This window comes from Mustelus asterias, chromosome 6, assembly GCF_964213995.1.
Source record: "Mustelus asterias chromosome 6, sMusAst1.hap1.1, whole genome shotgun sequence".
NCBI lineage: Eukaryota > Metazoa > Chordata > Chondrichthyes > Carcharhiniformes > Triakidae > Mustelus > Mustelus asterias.
The window spans coordinates 32,179,616-32,201,021 of record NC_135806.1 but is presented as its reverse complement, the minus strand read 5'-3'; the positions used below and the strand labels follow the sequence as shown (position 1 = coordinate 32,201,021).

The window sequence follows — 21,406 nt, the reverse complement described above, 5'->3', positions numbered from 1 at the left end:
AGATGTCACTTGCAACCAATGCAAGCACCTTCTTGCTGTTTAACCAGATCGCATTTCCCTTTCCTTTATCAACTCGCACACAATTCCTTTAATATATAATGGTATTTCTGAAATAACCAAAACTATTTTCAAGATTTAATAATATATTATAAAACTAGGTGTCTTGTTCTCAGCTGCAACATCAGGTAGGTCATAAATGGGGTGACACAAAAGAAAGTAAACACCATCTCAGTTTGAACTTGAGTTTCTCTTGCATAGTTCACACCAGCATCTAGATATCTGATGCTGAGAGCATGTAGATATTAAGAACATATGAGAGCATGTAGATATTAAGAAAGAGGATGCGTTGGAGCTTTTGAAAAGCATCAAGTTAGATAAGTCGTCGGGACCGGATGAGATGTACCCCAGGCTACTGTGGGAGGCAAGGGAGGAGATTGCCGAGCCTCAGGCGATGATCTTTGCATCATCATTGGAGATGGGAGTGGTTCCGCAGGATTGGAGGATTGCGGATGTTGTTCCTTTATTCAAGAAAGGGAGTAGAGATAGCCCTGGAAATTATAGACCAGTGAGTCTAACCTCAGTGGTGGTAAGTTGATGGAGAAGATCCTGAGAGGCAGTATTTATGAACATTTGGAGAGGTATAATATGATTAAGAATAGTCAGCATGGCTTTGTCAAAGGCAGATCATGCCTTACGAGCCTGATTGAATTTTTTGAGGATGTGATTAAACACATTGATGAAGGAAAAGCAGTAGATGTACTATATATGGACTTCAGCAAGGCATTTGATAAGGTGCCCCATGCAAGGCTTATTGAGAAAGTGAGGGGGCATGGGATCCAAGGGGACATTGCTTTGTGGATCCAGAACTGACTTGCCCGCAGAAGACAAAGAGTGGTTATAGATGGGTCATATTCTGCATGGAGGTCGGTCACCAGTGGAGTGCCCCAGGGATCTGTTCTGGGACCCTTACTCTTTGTGATTTTTATAAATGACCTGGATGAGGAAGTGGAGGGATGGGTTGGTAAGTTTGCTGATGACACAAAGGTTGGAGGTGTTGTGGATAGTGTGGAGGGATGTCAGAAGTTGCAGCGAGACATTGATAGGATGCAAGACTGGGCGGAGAAGTGGCAGATGGAGTTCAACCCAGATAAGTGTGAGGTTGTTCATTTTGGCAGGTCAAATAGGATGGCGGAATATAATATTAATGGTAGGACTCTTGGCAGTGTGGAAGATCAGAAGGTTCTTGGGGTCCGAGTTCATAGGACGCTCAAAGCAGCTGTGCAGGTTGAGGCTGTGGTTAAGAAGGCGTATGGTGTACTGGCCTTCATCAATCGAGGAATTGAGTTTAGGAGTCGTGAGATAATGTTGCAGCTATATAGGACCCTGGTCAGACCCCACCTGGAGTACTGTGCTCAGTTCTGGTCGCCTCATTACAGGAAGGATGTGGAAGCCATAGAAAGGGTGCAGAGGAGATTTACAAGGATGTTGCCTGGGTTGGGGAGCCATGCCTTATGAGGATAGGTTGAGTGAGCTCGGCCTTTTCTCCTTGGAGAGACGAAGGATGAGGGGTGACCTGATAGAGGTGTATAAGATTTTGAGAGGTATTGATCTTGTGGATAGTCAGAGGCTTTTTCCCAGGGCTGAAATGGTTGCCACAAGAGGACACAGGTTTAAGGTGCTGGGGAGTAGGTACAGAGGAGATGTCAGGGGTAAGTTTTTCACTCAGAGGGTGGTGGGTGCGTGGAATGGGCTGCCAGCAATGGTGGTGGAGGTGGATTCGAAAAGGTCTTTTAAGAGACTTTTAGATAAGTACATGGAACTTAGCAAGATAGAGGGTTATAGGTAAGCCTAGTAATCGCTAAGGTAGGGACATGTTCGGCACAACTTTGTGGGCTGAAGGGCCTGTATTGTGCTGTAGTTTTTCCATGTTTCTATCTCTTTTCTGTCTCAAGTAATTTAATCCGACACACACCTTTTTTTCTCCACTTCCCCCGGCCCACTGCAAATTACAATTTTTTTGGTAAGATTCCTTCCAGAATTTCCATGCCCTATGCATATACCATGAGAAAGATAGGCTATTGTGGTTCAAGATTCTACTTATATTGTCATAAGGTGCACTGCAACCCGTTGTTTTGGCAAGCAGCCAGTTCTAATGAGATTAAAAGCACAATGTGCTGGGAATCTGTGGCTTTTTTGAGACAAGTTTTTTTATGCAGTAGCAAACTAACATGTGACTGTTTTGACATTTAAACAGAGCTTCAGGGCAGGCTAGCTTGGCCACACAGCAAGTCGGGTATGTTGCTTTTATGGTGGTTTGTGCCCCTGTTGCAGTTTTTGTTATGACTTTGAGGGTTCCTGTGGTCTTAATTATTTCCACACTAGTGACTTGCAACAGTCATATCCAGTATTAAATCCATCAGTGTGGGGTTATTTTCTCCAATAGCCCAGTATAACTATTCCATTGTCTAACGTTTTGAATATGGCCATTGATACCCTGGATAGCTCAGCTGGTTAGAATTGGGCACAACTGATTCAAAATATAGGATAGGGAATGAGAATTTGACCCATTCCAATACATCTCTATAAAATATCAATTATCCTGTCATTACATTCTGAGAAATTTAATTTTGTCGTCTTTATTCTGTTGCTTGGCAGATTATTGCAAGTATTTATCTCCAAGTCCAAAAATCTTTTTGAAAACTTCTCAAAATGTATTTCTCACAACTTTTCTCTCATGTCTACTGGTCCAGTTTTCTGGACTTAGCTTTTGAACAAATAAAATGGGATTAATTTACCTAATCATGTGTTCTGATAAGATCTTTAATTTTCTTAAATTTCTACATTAAACACGGAAACCTAGCAAATAGACTGTATATTGCTAGTAATTAATAGAAGTAATTGGCAGCCTGATTTCTTGAGTAACTGTTAAGATTAGTAATGGAAATCCTTGTTGCACAATGGGTACCATCTCTGCCTCTGAACCAAGGATCAAGTCCTACTCAAGGACCTCATGATCACAGAAGGAACATTGATAACATGGCCAAATTGGTTGATTGTCAACCTGTAAGTCCTTCCAGTGTGCCTATGGGAGAGTTTCCGTGATGTGGAGTGGTACGCATCAAACCTCTGCAACAGGTTGGTCATCTGCCTCAGGAAAATAGTCATGGAAGCAGACTTAAGCATAAAAACAGAAGATGCTGGAGAAACGCAATGATAGCATTGGAACCAAAGAAGACTTGAAACATGAACCCCATTTCTGCGTCCATAGATGCTGTTTTTTCTGCATAAATGCTACCAGGCCTGCTGAGTTTCCAGCACTTCCTATTTTTATTTCAGATCCTTAGAATCCGCAGTACTTTTTTTCATTTAAGCACTGCTTCATCTGCCTCATGTGCCACTAGGCACGGGAGAGAGGAAGAAATAATTAAGATCAAAAGTAAAGTTGTTCAGCCATCATTTTTTTTGAGCAGACCCATTTAATCTTCTCCCCACTGTTCCTTGCACTAAGAGGCTTTTCTTTCAAGTAAATATTCAATTAATGTTTTTTCTTAAGAGCATCAATGGAATTTTACACTATCTCTGAAGAGCTATTTTGTGTGTATTTTTTAAAATCTGATATTGGCACACTGAGGCAATGTTTATTTCCTAGACAATATTGAGAGACAAGTATCTCCTGCTGATTATCACCTACTACTGTCACTCAGCTGATGAATCAGTATTTCCCAAAGTCTGTCCACCATCTACAAGTCACAAGTCAGGAGTGTAATGAAATGCTCTCCACTTGTCTGAATGCAGCTCAAACATTGGAACCAATTTGGATGAGAATATAGAGGGCATGGTTAGTAAGTTTGCAGATGACACCAAGATTGGTGGCATAGTGGACAGTGAAGAAAGTTATCTCCAATTGCAACGGGATCTTGATCAATTGGGCCAGTGGGCTGACGAATGGCAGATGGAGTTTAATTTAGACAAATGTGAGGTGATGCATTTTGGTAGATTGAACCAGGGCAGGACTTACTCAGTTAATGGCAGGGCGAAAGTGAGGAGTTCCAGAACAAAGAGATCTCGGGATACATGTTCATAGCTCCTTGAAAGTGGAGTCACAGGTGGACAGAGTGGTGAAGAAGGCATTCGACATGCTTGGTTTCATAGGTCAGAACATTGAATACAGAAGTTGGGACGTCTTGTTAAGGTTGTACAAGACATTGGTAAGGCCACACTTGGAATACTGTGTACAATTCTGGTCACCCTATTATAGAAAGGATATTATTAAACTAGAGAGAATGCAGAAAAGATTTACTAGGATGCTACCGGGACCAAATGGATTGAGTTATATAGAGAGGCTGAATAGACTCGGAGTTTTTTCTCTGGAGCGTAGGAGGCTGAGGGATAACCTTATAGAGGTCTATCAAATAATGAGGGGCATAGACAAGGTAGATAATCAATATCTTTTCCCAAAGGTAGGGGAGTCTAAAACTAGAGGGCATAGGTTTAAGGTGAGAGGGGAGAGATACAAAAGTGTCCAGAGGGGCAATTTTATCACACAGAGGATGGTGTGTGTCTGGAACAAGCTGCCAGAAGTAGTAGCAGAGGCAGGTACAATTTTATCTTTTAAAAAGCATTTAGATAGTTACATAGGTACGATGGGTATAGAGGGATATGGGCCAAATACGGGCAATTGGGATTAGTTTAGGGTTTTTTTTAAAAAAAAGGGTGGCATGGACAAGTTGGGCCGAAGGGCCTGTTTCCATGCTGTAAACCTCTATGACTCTATTACGCAAACATGCTCTACAACAATGCAAGACAAAGCAGCCTGCACATATTTTTTTTTAACATGGACATCACTGGCTGGCCAGTATTTATTGCCCATCCCTAGTTGTCTGAGGGTAGTTGAGAGTCAACCACATTGCTGCGGCTGTGGAGTCACACGTAGGCCAGACCAGGTAAGGACACAGATTTCCTTCCCTAAAGTGCATTAATGAACCAGATGGGTTTTTTTCCGACACTTGACAATGGTTTTATGATCGTCAGTAGATTCTTAATTCCAAATATTTTTTATTGAATTCAAATTCCTCCATCTGTCATGGCAGGATTCGAACCCAAGTTGCCAGAACATTAGCTGCATTTCTGGATTAATAGTCTAACAATAATGGCACTAGGCCATTGCCTCCCCACGCTCATCCACCATGTTAAAAATTCTCTCTCTCCACCACCAACATACAGTGGCAGGAGTGTGTACCCTCAGTAAGATGCATTGCAGCAACTCATGTGACCTCTAAGATCTAGAAAGACAAGGTCAGCAGATGTATGGGAATACCACCATTTAAAAGTTCCCCTGCAAGTTGCGCCCAAACCTTTCTTGGAAATATATCACTGTTCTTTCACTATTGGTGAGTTGAAATCCTTGAATTTGCTTCCGGATGTGAGGGTGTGCCCTCACTACACACAGACTGCAGCAGTTAAAGGAGGTGGTTCGCCACCACTTTTTCAAGGGAAATTAATGTTGGGCAATAAATGCTCACCTTGCCAGTGGTGCCTACATCCCATGAACGAATATACTATATATAAAAAAAAACTGTTGCATGTTGTACATCATTGGAAAGAAGGGGCGGCACGGTGACACAGTGCTTAGCACTGTTGCCTCACAGCGCCAGGGACACGGGTTCGATTCCCAACTTGGGTCACGGTCTGTGCAGAGTTTGCACATTCTCCCCGTGACTGCATGGGTTTCCTCCAGATGCTCCGGTTTCCTCCCACAGTCCAAAGATTGGCCATGCTAAATTGCCCCTTAGTGTCAGGGGGACTAACTAGGGTAAATGCATGGGTTTATGGGGATAGTGCCTGGGTGGGATTGTAGTTGGTGCAGACTCGATGGGCTGAATGGCCTCCTTCTGCACTGTAGGATTCTATGATTCTATGAAGCACTGAAGAAAGCGATGGTACAGAATGTACTTCAATGTTCATCACCAAGACTGGTAAATTAACACCACTACTTACTGAGCTGGCCACGTTCTGAAGAACTGGATGGTAGATTCATGAGGGAAAAACCTACTTGATCTCATGCTTATCAGTCTACCTGTCTCATTTGCAGCTATCCATGAGAGTATTGAGAACAGTAACCACTACATAGTTCTTGTAGAATCCAAGTCCCATTTTCATAGTAAGGATGCCTTCAGTCGTGTTGTTTGGAACTACTAATATGCTAAATGGGATGGATTCATAACAGATCCACAGCTCAAAAACAAATATTCATGAAGCAAGTATTCAGGAGCAGTAGAATAGAATTCTGCAACTATCTATAACGTTGTGGTCTGGCATGCCCATCAACATCAAACTAGGGATCAACCCTAATTCAATGGGAAGTGTCGAAGCGCATACTAGAAAAAAAGAGGTGCCAACCTTATAAAACTACAATACAGACTTTCATAGCTAAGCGATTCCATACCCAATGGATCAGATCAAAGCACTGCAGTCCTACCACATCCAGTTGGGAATGTTGGTGGACAACAAACTGGAGGAGAAAGCTTTGTGAAATGTCCCGTCTGCAATGATGGAACCTAGTATGTTCTAAAACATAAGAACATAAGAACATAAGAAATAGGAGCAGGAGTAGGCCATCTAGCCCCTCGAGCCTGCCCCGCCATTCAATAAGATCATGGCTGATCTGACGTGGATCAGTACCACTTACCCGCCTGATCCCCATAACCCTTAATTCCCTTACCGCTCAGGAATCCATCCATCCGCGCTTTAAACATATTCAGCGAGGTAGCCTCCACCACCTCAGTGGGCAGAGAATTCCAGAGATTCACCACCCTCTGGGAGAAGAAGTTCCTCCTCAACTCTGTCTTAAACCGACCCCCCTTTATTTTGAGGCTGTGTCCTCTAGTTTTAACTTCCTTACTAAGTGGAAAGAATCTCTCCGCCTCCACCCTATCCAGCCCCCGCATTATCTTATAAGTCTCCATAAGATCCCCCCTCATCCTTCTAAACTCCAACGAGTACAAACCCAATCTCCTCAGCCTCTCCTCATAATCCAAACCCCTCATCTCCGGTATCAACCTGGTGAACCTTCTCTGCACTCCCTCCAATGCCAATATATCCTTCCTCATATAAGGGGACCAATACTGCACACAGTATTCCAGCTGCGGCCTCACCAATGCCCTGTACAGGTGCATCAAGACATCCCTGCTTTTATATTCTATCCCCCTCGCAATATAGGCCAACATCCCATTTGCCTTCTTGATCACCTGTTGTACCTGCAGACTGGGCTTTTGCGTCTCATGCACAAGGACCCCCAGGTCCCTTTGCACGGTAGCATGTTTTAATTTGTTTCCATTGAGATAGTAATCCCATTTGTTATTATTTCCTCCAAAGTGTATAACCTCGCATTTATCAACGTTATACTCCATTTGCCATATCCTCGCCCACTCACTCAGCCTGTCCAAATCTCTCTGCAGATCTTCTCCGTCCTCCACACGATTCACTTTTCCCAAATCTTCATTCTGTCTGTCTGAAAGAAGGATTTTGTATTGTAAATTCTGCCACCCACTTGACACACTTGGATCCCTGGAGCTGCTATCGCCCCCTTTTTTTCCCCCAAAGTATTTCTGAAAAATTGCCACAAGGATACAATTTTTCGGTTATTCAGAAAAAGATGGTGACTGACTCTGGTAGTTAAATTTGATGATTGTGTTTTATGTTTAAATTGTCTTCATTTCAACCCCCGGGACCCATCTAGGAAAAGTAATAAACTTGTGCGAATTAATTTTTTTGTCATGTATAAAAGGGATGTTTATAAAGTTTGTTTATTAGTGTCACAAGTAGGCTTACATTAACACTGCAATGAAATTGTGGATAGTCAGATGCTCTTTCCGAGAGTAGAAAAATGAACTATTAGAGTTCATAGGTTTAAGGTGCATGGGGAAAAGTTTAGAGGAGATGTGTGAGACCAGTTTTTTTACACAGAGGGTGGTGAATGTTTGGAATGCACTGCCCGGGGACATGGTAGGAGCAGATACAATAGCAGCATTTAACTAGAGAAATACAGGAATAGGATGGGAATGGAAGGATACGGGCTCCGCAAGTGCATATGGTTATAGTTCGGCAGACATCATGATCAGCGCAGGCTTGGAGGACCTGTTCCTGTGCTATACTTTTCTCTGTTCTTTGTTCTTTGCCCAAGGCCAAAGCAGGATATCCTGCTGGACTTCCCACCCAACTGCTCAGCTCCTCTTGTCAGCCACAAAATTGAGGCTGGCTGGAAGTGGCTCTTAAAGGCTTCAATGGAGGCGAGAGTAGGCGAGCTGTAAAATTGTGCACATGTCTGGGTTGGACGGGAGGATGACAGGAGGGCCACCTGGGCAATTTTACGGTGTCTCCCACCCTGCCTGCAAACCCACTGATGAGGGACCATAAAATTCTGCCTAGGGTTTCTGCTGATGTTATGCTGAAGGTGAGCAGAAATAAGTTTTTAAATCTGTCAAAATATGCAAATAATGCTGACAATGTGTCAATGATTTCAAAACAATAGGCTAGCCTGTCCCAGATAATATGATAAGCCTTCGAGATGGAGTTTGAAGTAGTGCCTAATAGGATTTGCATGTTTATGCCATTGATACGCCACGTGATATCAGGGATTTGGGGATTGTTCTAAAATTTAATAGAAAATGATTGTCTTGTGAATTATAGCAGTGCTTTGCTATCAGCATCAGCCTCATTGAGCTTAATCAAATACTGAAGAAACTTCTATCTCAGTAAGACCATGGAACTGAAATTTGATTTACTGCAATAAGTAGCAGTTTACTATTCCATTCAATTATCTTATCTTAAAATGTCAAAAAATTAAGTAATTAATTTTTGAGTCTTTCTTTCTCAAGAATGTTGAATATCCTTCCACGCTGTGATCTTATACTCATGTAACATTAAATTAATGTTCAATGCCTTTGAGAATTGCATTAATATCCAGCTCTTGTGTGGTGCACAATAGTCTGTGATGCATGATCTTTGTCACTCTCAAACAAACCCTAGCATTGTGTGGTGTATGTCGACAATTGTGTGACAACACATATTCTGTCTACTTCAGCATTTTTTTCCTTTTAATATATCTGCTTTTGGTTGATTAATTTTGCTTTAAGCAGTGAGAAATGAATTGTTTCCCATTTGGAACTTCTGTCAGCATCACTGGGGATAAAGCAGGATTAGGTGATTGAGTTGGATGATCAGCCATGATCTTAATGAATGGCGGAGCAGGCTCGAAGGGCCAAATGGCCTCCTCCTGCTCCTATCTTCTGTTTCTGTGCACTCCTAGGTAATTATACAGAAATTTCAATGTGAAAGCAAGCTATTCATCCTTCCCATTCTGTGCTGGTGCTTTCCCTCCACATGAATAATAATCCTAATGCCATGCATCCTCTTTTCCATTGGAAATCCATATCCTTAAATGTTGATGTGAGGCAGAATCTTGTTGCAGGAATGAGTGTTCCAATGGCAAGACTGAAAGTCAGCAGAACTTCTTCTTGGAGACAGGATGGCTGGTCACATGCAATCATGCAACAGCCAGTTGATTAGCTATGCACAGTCAAGGGGCCCAGCCAATTATGCAGTGGGGAAGGCACAAAGTTGCTGAACTTGCTGTTACCTTACTGTGTCGAAGGTCTGAGCATTATATTAAAATGGCACCTGCCATTCACTGCAAGCCCAAAGCATCATTCTGCCTGTCTGAAAGAAGGATTTTGTATTGTAAATTCTGCCACCCACTTGACACACTTGGATCCCGGGACCCATCTCGGAAAAGTAATAAACTTGTGCGAATTAATTTTTTTGTAATGTATAAAAGGGATGTTTATAAAGTTTATTTATCAGTGTCACAAGTAGGCTTACATTAACACTGCAATGAAATTACTGTGAAAATCCCCTAGTCGCCACATTCCGGCACCTGTTCAGGTACACTGAGGGGGAACTTTTAGTATGGCCAATGAACCTAACCAGCTCGTCTTTCAGACTCTGGAAGGAAACCGGAGCACCCGAAGGAAACCCGCACAGACACGGGGAGAACATGACACCACACAGACAGTGACCCAAGCCAGGAATCGAATCCCGGTCCCTGGCGCTGTGAGGTAGCAGTGCTTGCCGCCGTGCCGCCCTAGTGAGACAGAGTTAAATTATTTTGCAAATCAAAATCAGTTAACCTGAAATGTTAACTCACTTTCTCTGTCCACAGATGGTGCCAGACCTGCTTAGCAATTCCAGCATTTTCTATTTTTATCTTTAAATGATTTTTCAGTTTGCTTTGTCAGCCTATAATGTAGAGAATCAAATAAAAACAGAAAAGAGAATTTTGTTTTATTTATTGGGCTGATCCACACTGACTCCCTTTGAATTAAAAATCTGGTGAGGATGTTAATTGTTCATATTCATAGTGTTATTAGTTTTCAAATCCTTATTTTTTCTTTTGTAACTTAATTGGATACATGACAGAAATATTGAACTTCAAATTCAATAGAACGTGTCATTCAACCCATCAAGCTGTTTCTTCTACAAATCATGTATAATTTGATTCAAAGAAATACGCAGCAGTTTACTATTCTAATCCACCAATTTAAACTTTTGAAGAAATGTTTTGTGTAAGTAGCCTCAAAACCTTCAAGAGCTTAAAGGAAAACTATCCAGTTGTTTACAGGTAATGAATTTCCCGAACCTTCTGGAAATGATAGATGGAATTTTACACTTGGTCAAGATCCCCGCTCCTCTTCCCGGCACCCCACCCAACCCCACAAGGCAAGTTTAAAGACTGAAGGGTGAGCTTACCTCCTGTTCTGGTGGCTTGCAGATTAGCCATGTGGGTGCTGGGTGTTGGTGAACCTGTCAGGCTTGGGGAGGGCATTGCATCCCTACCCTGATGCTATTGTCTGGTGGGATCCACCCTCTGGTCACTCAGAGGACAGCCCCAAACTTGCCACACCCAATGCGTATACAAAAGAAGGGCCTGGCTAAACATATCTCAGGAAGGACTGATCCAATAAAGTAAGATGCCAAATTACAGGAGGATCCTGGAAAAATCAGCATAGTTGATCATCCTGATTTAATGCTTGCAAGTCATTCAGTGTCTTGAGACGAGACTTCCACCTGCATCTGGGGTGAAAGTCCCAATTCTGAGACCTGCCAACCAATCAAATGGCCAACATCTCTCAGGTCCCGGCAGCAGCACTTGGAGCGATTGGAACTGCATCCAGTGCCTGACAGTGATCGCTGCTGGATCTGGACACTGAGGTAAGTCAGGGAGAGATATCACCAAAGCAAAGCTAGAATTCCCTGGCAAGGGAGTTGGAAACACAGAGGACAGGTTGCAAGGAAAATATAGGTGCGGGATTAGATTGCAGGAGGGCTTCCAAAGGGCCCAGGGAATACCTGGGATTTGGTTGATGAAGGTAGGGCAGTTGATGTCATATACATGGATTTTAGTAAGGCATTTGATAAGGTCCCCCATGGTCGGCTTATGATGAAGGTAAGGAGGTGTGGGATAGAGGGAAAGTTGGCTGATTGGATAGGTAACTGGCTATCTGATCGAAGACAGAGGGTGGTGGTGGATGGAAAATTTTCGGACTGGAGGCAGGTTGCTAGCGGAGTGCCACAGGGATCAGTGTTTGGTCCTCTGCTCTTTGTGATTTTTATTAATGACTTAGAGGAGGGGGCTGAAGGGTGGATCAGTAAATTTGCTGATGACACCAAGATTGGTGGAGTAGTGGATGAGGTGGAGGGCTGTTGTAAGCTGCAAAGAGACATAGATAGGATGCAAAGCTGGGCTGAAAAATGGCAAATGGAGTTTAACCCTGATAAATGTGAGGTGATTCATTTTGGTAGGACTAATTTAAATGTGGATTACAGGGTCAAAGGTAGGGTTCTGAAGACTGTGGAGGAACAGAGAAATCTTGGGGTCCATGTCTGTCTGTGTGGAGTTTGCACATTCTCCTTGTGTCTGCGTGGGTTTCCTCCTGGTGCTCCGGTTTCCTCCCACAGTCCAAAGATGTGCGGGTTAGGTTGATTGGCCATGCTAAAATTGCCCTTAGTGTCCTGGGATACGTAGGTTAGAGGGATTAGTGGTAAATATGTAGGGATATGGGGGTAGGACCTGGGTGGGATTGTGGTCAGTGCAGACTCGATGGGCCAAATGGCCTCTTTCTGTGCTGTAGGGTTTCTAAGATTTCTTCTAAGATATCCACAAATCTCTAAAGGTTGCCACTCAAGTGGATAGAGCTGTGAAGAAGGCCGATAGTGTGTTAGCTTTTATTAACAGGGGGTTGGAGTTTAAGAACCGTGGGGTTATACTGCAACTGTACAGGGCCTTGGTGAGACCACATTTGGAATATTGTGTGCAGTCTGGTCACCTCACTATAAGAAGGATATGGAAGCGCTGGAAAGAGTGCAGAGGAGATTTACCAGGATGCTGCCTGGTTTGGAGGGTAGGTCTTATGAGGAAAGGTTGAGGGAGCTAGGGCTGTTCTCTCTGGAGCGGAGGAGGCTGAGGGGAGACTTAATAGAGGTTTACAAAATGATGAAGGGGATAGAGAGAGTGAACGTTCAAAGACTATTTCCTCGGGTGGATGGAGCTATTACAAGGGGGCATAACTATAGGGTTCATGGTGGGAGATATAGGAAGGATATCAGAGGTAGGTTCTTTACGCAGAGAGTGGTTGGGGTGTGGAATGGACTGCTTGCAGTGATAGTGGAGTCAGACACTTTAGGAACATTTAAGCGGTTATTGGATAGGCACATGAAGCACACCAGGATGGTAGGGAGTGGGATAGCTTGATCTTGGTTTCAGATAAAGCTCGGCACAACATCGTGGGCCGAAGGGCCTGTTCTGTGCTGTACTGTTCTATGTTCTATGTTCTAATACCGTAAAGGAGGTACCTCTCTGGCAATTTGTTTACCAGAGACTCTTAATTGGATACTAATTGGTCTATGGTGGGCAGGCCACCTGCCATCTCTCCTGTCACATGTAAAATTCTAGTGGAGGCAAGGGTGGTTAAGGAGACAAATGGTTAGGTCAAATGGGACGAAGGAGTACAATATAAAGGGAAAGACTCTTAGTACTGTAGAGGATCAGAAGGACCTTGGGGTCCGGATCCATAGGACTCTAAAATCGGCCCCGCAGGCAGAGGAGGTGGTTAAGAAGGCGTATGGTGTGCTGGCCTTTATCAATCGAGGGATTGAGTTTAGGAGTCCGGGGATAATGATGCAGCTATATAAGACCCTCGTCAGACCCCACTTGGAGTACTGTGCTCAGTTCTGGTCGCCTCACTATCGGAAGGATGTGGAAAAGATTGAAAGGGTGCAGAGGAGATTTACAAGAATGTTGCCTGGATTGAGTGGCATGCCTTATGAGGGTAGGCTGAGGGAGCTCGGACTTTTCTCCTTGGAGAGACGTAGGATGAGAGGAGACCTAATAGAGGTGTATAAGATGTTGAGAGGCATAGATCGGGTGGACTCTCAGAAGCTTTTTCCCAGGGTGGAAATGTCTGCTATGAGAGGACACAGGTTTAAGGTGCTGGGGGGTAGGTAGAGGGGAGATGTTAGGGGTAAGTTTTTCACACAGAGGGTGGTGGGCGAGTGGAATCGGCTGCCGTCTGGTGGTGGAGGCGAACTCAATCGGGTCTTTTAATAGACTCCTGGATGAGTACATGGAGCTTAATAGGATTGAGGGTTATAGGTAGGTCTAGAAGGTGGGGATGTGTTCGGCACAACTTGTGGGCCGAAGGGCCTGTTTGTGCTGTAGTTTTTCTATGTTCTATGACACCTTTAATGGTGCCCATGACATTGTACCCAATTATATGCACCTTGCCTGCCTGTCAACCCATTCCAAGGGGAGTGTAACATTCAGTCCAACGTATTCAAAGGCTTAGTGAAAGAGGGAAACCTGGAGCAGAAATCATTTTCTATGTCTATGTGTGGATGTGACTCATTTTTCCGATTGCAGAATACTCCTTGTTATAAACACAAGTTTTTAACGAGTTTTTTGCACAGAGGGTGGTGGGTGCCTGGAACTTGCTGCCGGGGGAGGTAGTGGAAGCAGATACGATAGTGACTTTTAAGGTGCGTCTGAACAAATACATGAATAGGATGGCAATAGGGATATGGTCCCCGGAAGGGTAGGGGGTTTTAGTTCAGATGGGCAGCATGGTCAGTGCGGGCTTTGGAGGGCTGAAAGGCCTGTTCCTGTGCTGTAGTTTGCTTTGTTCTTTGTACAACTTACTAAGGCTTTCCATTCTAATCATCTCACCTGTTGTGGTGATCACAGATCTGCAACAGTTAATGATGTAATCATTGCACCTCTTCATTTGCTCTGATCATATTGATATTCATTTGGATTTGATTAAATGGGAGTCACTACTTATTGAGTCATTGCTATAACCAGAATGTAACCTATTGAGTATGGAGGGCAGGGGCACAGGCTTGAAAATTATTATTTGGTTAAGAATTGACCAGGGTCTGCAATGCTTTTGAGAGAATAGAAAGCAGTCTGCTTTAATGCAATTGACCATAATATTGAACATTACATTGAGATGTCTCCGGAATATAGACTGTGTTTTCTTTGTAAGATATTATTCCTTGTGGCCCCTCAAATATATCCATTTCATTTTGTTCTTCTCTCAACCTCCCTCAGATGATAGGAGTGTGTCAACTATTATATTGGACACTTGCTGCATTTTCACAATAATCACTGTTGCTCATTGAGAATTGGAGCCCACCTTTCAGATGAACATGATTTTGAAAAGTGAAATGAATCTGTCCTGTCAACTCGCAGGTCATCTGTTTGATTTCATCCTGTGTTTTATTTGTTGCATTTTCAGTATTGTGCTCATTTTTAAAATAAATAAATTATTCATCAGGACTTTTCAGGGAAAATTTAACGCCCAAAGCTTTTTAACACTTATCGATATGCTTTTTGTTTAGGAGATGCTTTAATGATCAGTGAGCAACATGGCCATTTGAGAACCTGAAAACTCATAGAGCTGTAAAAACTTTCAACCTATGGGCGGCATGGTAGCACAGTAATTAGCACTGCTGTCTCACAGCACCAGGGACCTGGGTTCGATTCCCGGCTTGGGTCACCATCTATATGGAGTTTGCACATTCTCCCCATGTCTGTGTAGGTTTCCTCCCACAGTCCAAAGGTGTGCAGGTTAGGTGGATTGGCCATTCTAAAATTGCTCCTTTGTGTCAGAGGGACGAGCTTGGGTAAATGCACGTGGGTTATGGGGATAAGGCCTGGGTGGGATTGTGCACGGTGCAGACTCGATGGGCTGAATGGCCTCCTTCTGCGCTGTATGAAATTGTAGGTGCTTAGCCAATTTGTTTGCAGGGAACAATGTGCTTTGAGTGGATTGATTTTTCTTTTGAATGCTTATAAAATTCCTACACTTCCTATTAGTCTGAAGTGATATACTAGACTTGGTAAGATGGTTATTTGCTTATCGGGGGTTTGAATTTTATCCAAAAGAGGTTGTTTTTAGGGCTGTTTACTTTTTAATCAAAATGCTGAAGGGGCTGGTGATGTGGTGAAATGTCAGTTTTGGTTATTAAATGCAATACTGTATTATGAATGCAGAAAAAACAGTGGACGATTTACTGCAGCTTGTGGCATAGCCATATTGTGGCTCTGTGACTGGCATTATGAGGATAGCAAATTTGGGTGACCATACTTGAAATGACTTTTTATACCATTGATTATGTTTGAATTTCACCATTAATAATGGTGAGCATCAATACTTTATCCTAAATTTTGTTGATGCTTTAAAATATTAACAGGTACAGATTGGTATAAAACTTCTTGACTAAGTTATTCAATTTTCATATGTCATAATTTGCAGTTGTCGATTCAACTTCTCGCCAGTACGCATTGTAGTAAAACACATCAGTTCCATGGAATTTCATTATTTTCTGAAAATTGTCTTTGTTTAAGTTGCCTATAAGTAATAGGTATCGTCTTGAACTGAATGGTTTTTAAACCAGCAAAAAGAATATCTTCACAGAAATAATAATGGGCTTTGAAAAAGATAAAGTCAGTCAATGTTTCTCTAAGTTTACCTTTTTTTCCCTTGATGGTCCAGTTCTTTTCTCCATTTTAATTTTACACTGTTCATTAATGTGTATCTATTCATGGGAATCGGTATGAACAATTCTGTTCTATTTTGTGTTTTTCTCTTTGCTTGTTTCAGCTATCGATTTTATGATGGCTCCGTTAATGTGGAATGGCATGGGTAAGAGCTGGTGTCTTCTTGAAGAGGGTTGAAATGACAGTCATCAGTATTTAAATAATCTCATTGATTTGTGATTACCAGCTATATTGGTTCTCCACGAGCTTGCAGAGAAACTATTTAGAGAGATTAATGATAGCTCTCACACCATTAGCAAAAGCCTTAAGCATCTGCTCAGCGAGTCACCTTGCAGTCTCCTGGTAGAAGTAGCCAACTCTTAATTGAATTATCGAACCATTATGGTACAGAAGGAAACCATTCAACCTACACTGGCTCTCTACAAAGCAATCCAGTTAATCCCATTCCCCTCATATGTTCCTGTAGCCCTGCAAGTTTAATTTCATCAAGTGCCTATTTATTAGGGGAAGATGGTTGCGTAGTGGTAATGTCACTGGATGAGTGATCCAGAGGCCCAGGCTAATGTTTTGGGGACAAGGGTTCCCCAACAATGCCAGTTGGTGGAATTTAAATTCAATTAATAGTCTGGCATATAAAAGCTAGTCTCAGCAATAGTGACTATGAAACCTTTGGCAATTGTTGTAAAACCCATCTGGTTCACTAATACCCTTTGGGGAAGAGAATCTGCTGTCTGCATGTGACTCCAGACCCACAGCAATGTTATTGATTTTTAACTGCCCTCTGAAATGGTATAGCACGCCACTCAATGGTGATGCAGTCCATATCTAAGTGCAGCAAGACCAGCACAATATCCAGGCTTGGGCTGACAAGTGAAAAGTAACATTTGTGCCAAACAAGTGCCAGACAATGTCCATCTTCAATAAGAGAAAATCTGACCATCACCCCTTGAAATTCAATGGCATTACCATTGCTGAATACCCCACTATCAACATCCTGGGGGTTATCACTGACCAGAAACTTAACTGGATTAGCTATGTAAATGATGTTGCTACAAGAACAGGCCAGAGGCAAGGAATCTTGCAGCAAGTAACTCACCTCGTGACTCCCAAAAACATGTCCATCATCTAAAAGGTGCAAGTCAGGAGTATGATTCAATGGTCTCCACTTGCCTGAATGAGTGCGACTCCGTCAACACTCAAGAAGCTCAACACCATTCAGAACGTAACAGCTGCTCAATTAGCACCCCAGCTGCACATTTTCACTTCCTACACCATCGAAGCACAATACCAACAGTGTGTACCATCTACAAGATGCACTACAGGAACTCATCAGGGCTCCTTGGACACCAACTTCCAAATCCACGACCGCCCATCTAGAAGGACAAGAGCAGCAGATACTTGGGAACACCACCACCTGTAGGTTCCCCTCCAAGTCATTCCCCATCCTGACTTGTAAATATATCACTGTCCTTTCACTGTCGCTGAGTAAAAATCCTGCAATTCTCTCCCTGACAGCACTGTGGATATACCTACACCTCAGGGACTACTCAAGAAGACAATTTACTACCATCTTCTCACTGACAACTAGGGATGGACATTAAATGGTGGCCTAGCCAGTGACGTCCACATCTTGTAAATTAATAAAAGAAGTTCAAGAGCAATTGGGGATGGGCAAGAAATCCTGGCCTTATCAGTGATTCCCACATCCCATGAAAGAATAAATTAAACTAATTTTCTTTTGAAATCACCATTCAACTCTGCATCAACCACCCTCAATTGCAGAGAGTTCTAGGTTGTTATCATTCACTGCATAACAAAGTTCCTCATCACATACTCCTTGTTTCTCTTGCCCAAAATCATAATTCTGCCTCTTCTGGTCCTTGTATCATCAGCTAATGGGACAACTTTCCTTTGTTTACCTTATCTAAACCAGGCATATTCTTGCATAGCTCTGTCAGATCTCTCCTCAACCTCTTTTCTTCCAAGGAGAACAACCCCTCACCCTGTCATTAAAATCCCTCATCCCTGGAACCAGTCTAATAAATCTCCTTGCATCCTCTCAAGGACTCTCATATCTTTCTTAAAGTGTGGTCACCATCATAGGACACAATGCTTTTGGCCTAACCGAAGCTTTACAATGATTTTGCATTACTTCTGTGCATTTGTAATCAATACTACTTTAATGAATATGCTTTGTTAACTACTCTCTCATCTTGTCATCTATTATGATCAATGCACATGAACCTCCAAGTTCCTCTCCCCAGTACACCCTTTTTGTTACAACAAATCTGAGAGATCAGTGCCATTAAGTTAACTTTCCTGCCAACATGCATCACCTGTATTAAATTCCATTCATCACATGTCTGCTCCCTCTGCTAGCATATCTATGTCCTGTGCAGTTGAATGGTATTATCCTTACTCTGTGTCAATCCTGCAAGATTGGAATCATTGGCAAATTTTGAAATTTTACCCTGCATTCTGATCTCTCAGATTTGTTGTAACACAAAAGAGCCAGTAGGTCCATTGTCTCTGCACTGGCTCTCCGAATGAGAAATTCACTGAGTCCCGTTGCCCTGTCATCTCCCTGTAACCCTGCATATTCTTCCTTTTCAGATAACAATCTAATTGTTTTTAAATGCCTCAAGTGAATCTGCCTCCACCACACTATCAGGCTGTGCATTTCAGATGCTAACTATTCACTGCGTGAATAAATTTTTTCTCGTCATCATTGCTTATTTTTCCAACCGTATCTTATGAAAAAAGCGGCGGCACGGTAGCACAGTGGTTAGCACTGCTGCTTCACAGCTCCAGGGCCCCGGGTTCGATTCCAGGCTCGGGTCACTGTCTGTGTGGAGTTTGCACATTCTCCTCGTGTCTGCGTGGGTTTCCTGCGGGTGCTCTGGTTTCCTCCCACAGTCCAAAGATGTGCGGGTTAGGTTGATTGGCCAGGTTAAAAATTGCCCCTTCGAGTCCTGAGATGGGTAGGTTAGAGGGATTAGTGGGTAAATATGTGGGGGTAGGGCCTGGATGGGATTGTGGTCGGTGCAGACTCGATGGGCTGAATGGCCTCCTTCTGCACTGTAGGGTTTCTATGATTTCTTTCAATGAAAATTCAACATAACTTCCTGACTCTTGTATTCCACAGCCCTATCAATAAAGCCTAGGATGCTATATGCTTTAACTTCCTCATGTGTGCGACACACAACAGCGCAGAGTCGCTGAGCAGAAACTGGTAGCCAAGTTCCGCACACATGAGGACGGCCTAAACCAGGATGTTGGATTTATGTCACGTTATCAGTAACCCCCACAGCTTGCCTCCTGGACTTGTGGGCTATCCTGTCTGGAGACAATACACATCTCTTTAACCTGTGCTTAATGCTCCCTCCACCCACATTGTCTGTATCTTTAAGATCTGGTTGGTTGTAGGGATTCGCATTCTAATCAGTATTCTGTAACTTGATTTTGTGTCTCTGTGCCCTGTTTGAGAGCACATTTCCACTCCATCTGACGAAGGAGCAGCGCTCCGAAAGCTAATGGTATTTGCTACCAAATAAACCTGTTGGACTTTAACCTGGTGTTGTTAAAACTCTTACTGTCTGCACAAATACACCCAGGACTACCCTGCACCCACTTTAGAATTGCACCTTTTATTTTATATTCTCCTTTTGTTCTTCTGCCCAAAATGAATCACTTCATATTTCTCCACATTGAATTTCATCTTCCACTTAGCTATCCATTCCATCAATTTGTCTATGTCAAACATTGAATACAGGAGTTGGGACGTCTTGTTGAAGTTATAGAAGACATTGGTAAGGCCACATTTGGAATACTGTGTACAGTTCTGGCCACCCTAATATAGAAAGGATATTATTAAACTAGAAAGAGTGCAAAAAAGATTTACTAGGATGCTACCAGGGCTTGATGGCTTGAATTATAAGGAGAGGTTGGATAGACTGGGACTTCTTTCTCTGAAGCGTAGAAGGTTGAGGGGTGATCTTATAGAGGTCTATAAAATAATGAGGGGCATAGATCAGCTAGATAGCCAATATCTTTTCCCAAAGGTAGGGGAGTCTAAAACGAGAAGGCACAGGTTTAATGTGAGGGGGGAGAGATACAAAAGTGTCCAGAGGGGCAATTTTTTCACACAGAGGGTGGTGAGTGTCTGGAACAAGCTGCCAGAGGTAGTAGTAGATGTGGGTACAATTTTGTCTTTTAAAAAGCATTTAGACAGTTGCATGGGTAAGATGGGTATAGAGGGATATGGGCCAAATGCGGGCAATTGGGACTAGCTTTAAAAAAAAAAGGGGTGGCATGGAAAAGGGCTGAAGGGCCTGTTTTCATGCTGTAAATCTTTATGACTCTGTCCTTTTGAAGTTCTGCACTATCCTCTTTATGATTCGTATGCTTCCTAGTTTCATAGCCTCTGCAAATTTTGAAATTGTGCCCTGTACACCAAAGCCTAGCTCATGAATAGTTATCAGGAAAAGCAAGGGTCCCTACACTAACCCTGGGGAATCCCATAACAAACCTTCCTTCAATAAGAAAATCTTCCATTAGCCTCTACTGTGCTTCCTGTCACTAGGCCAATTTCAGATCCATATTGCGATGAGCTATAACTTTGCTCACAAGACCGTTGTGCAGCATTATATTAAATATTTTTTTGGAAGTCTGTGTGCACCACATCAACAGCATTACCCTCATCAACCTCTGTCCGTCCTTCTAAAAACTGTAGCGAGTTATTTAAACACAATTTACTCCTAAGAAAACCTTGTTGGCTATCCTTATTTAACCCATATATGCTCAAGTGACTGTTAATTTAGCCGAAAACTTTTGTTTGACTTTAATGGCAGGAAGGAGGGAGGGGCAGCATATTGCTCACCCACCTTGAAAGAAAAGTTGGCTCCAAACCAACCAATGCTAACTGAAGCCGACGTACAATAACATGTTCCAGATACACAAAACAAGCTAAGAGTGGGACTTCTATCCCTCACGGGAAGGAAGTCCCGCCTTGAGAGCTTCCAGCCAATCTGATTGGCTGATGGTTCTAGCAGTCACAGCAGCGCCAGAACTCAGTAGTGGCTATTCTTGCAACTGCAAGGAAGCCCCATGGAAATTGAAGGTGTACACCCATGTCCTGGTTTTAGGAGAGGAGAGGGTTTGAGAAACCTGGGAGGGTGTGGGTGGGTGGGGAGGCAAAAAATGTGTGACAGGAGGGGGAAAGGATGGTAACAACTTGGGGAGGGAGATGGTATCCCCAGCCCACACAAATGCTGTGCCCTAACCCCGCTTCCA

General features: G+C 42.9%; 1 protein-coding gene across 3 annotated transcripts in view; it reads left to right on the top strand.

Moving 5' to 3' along the window:
* Positions 1-21,406, top strand: part of LOC144494796 (adhesion G protein-coupled receptor L3-like) — a 978,643-nt gene that overhangs the window by 831,949 nt on the left and 125,288 nt on the right. The gene's annotated exons all lie outside the window — the stretch shown is intronic.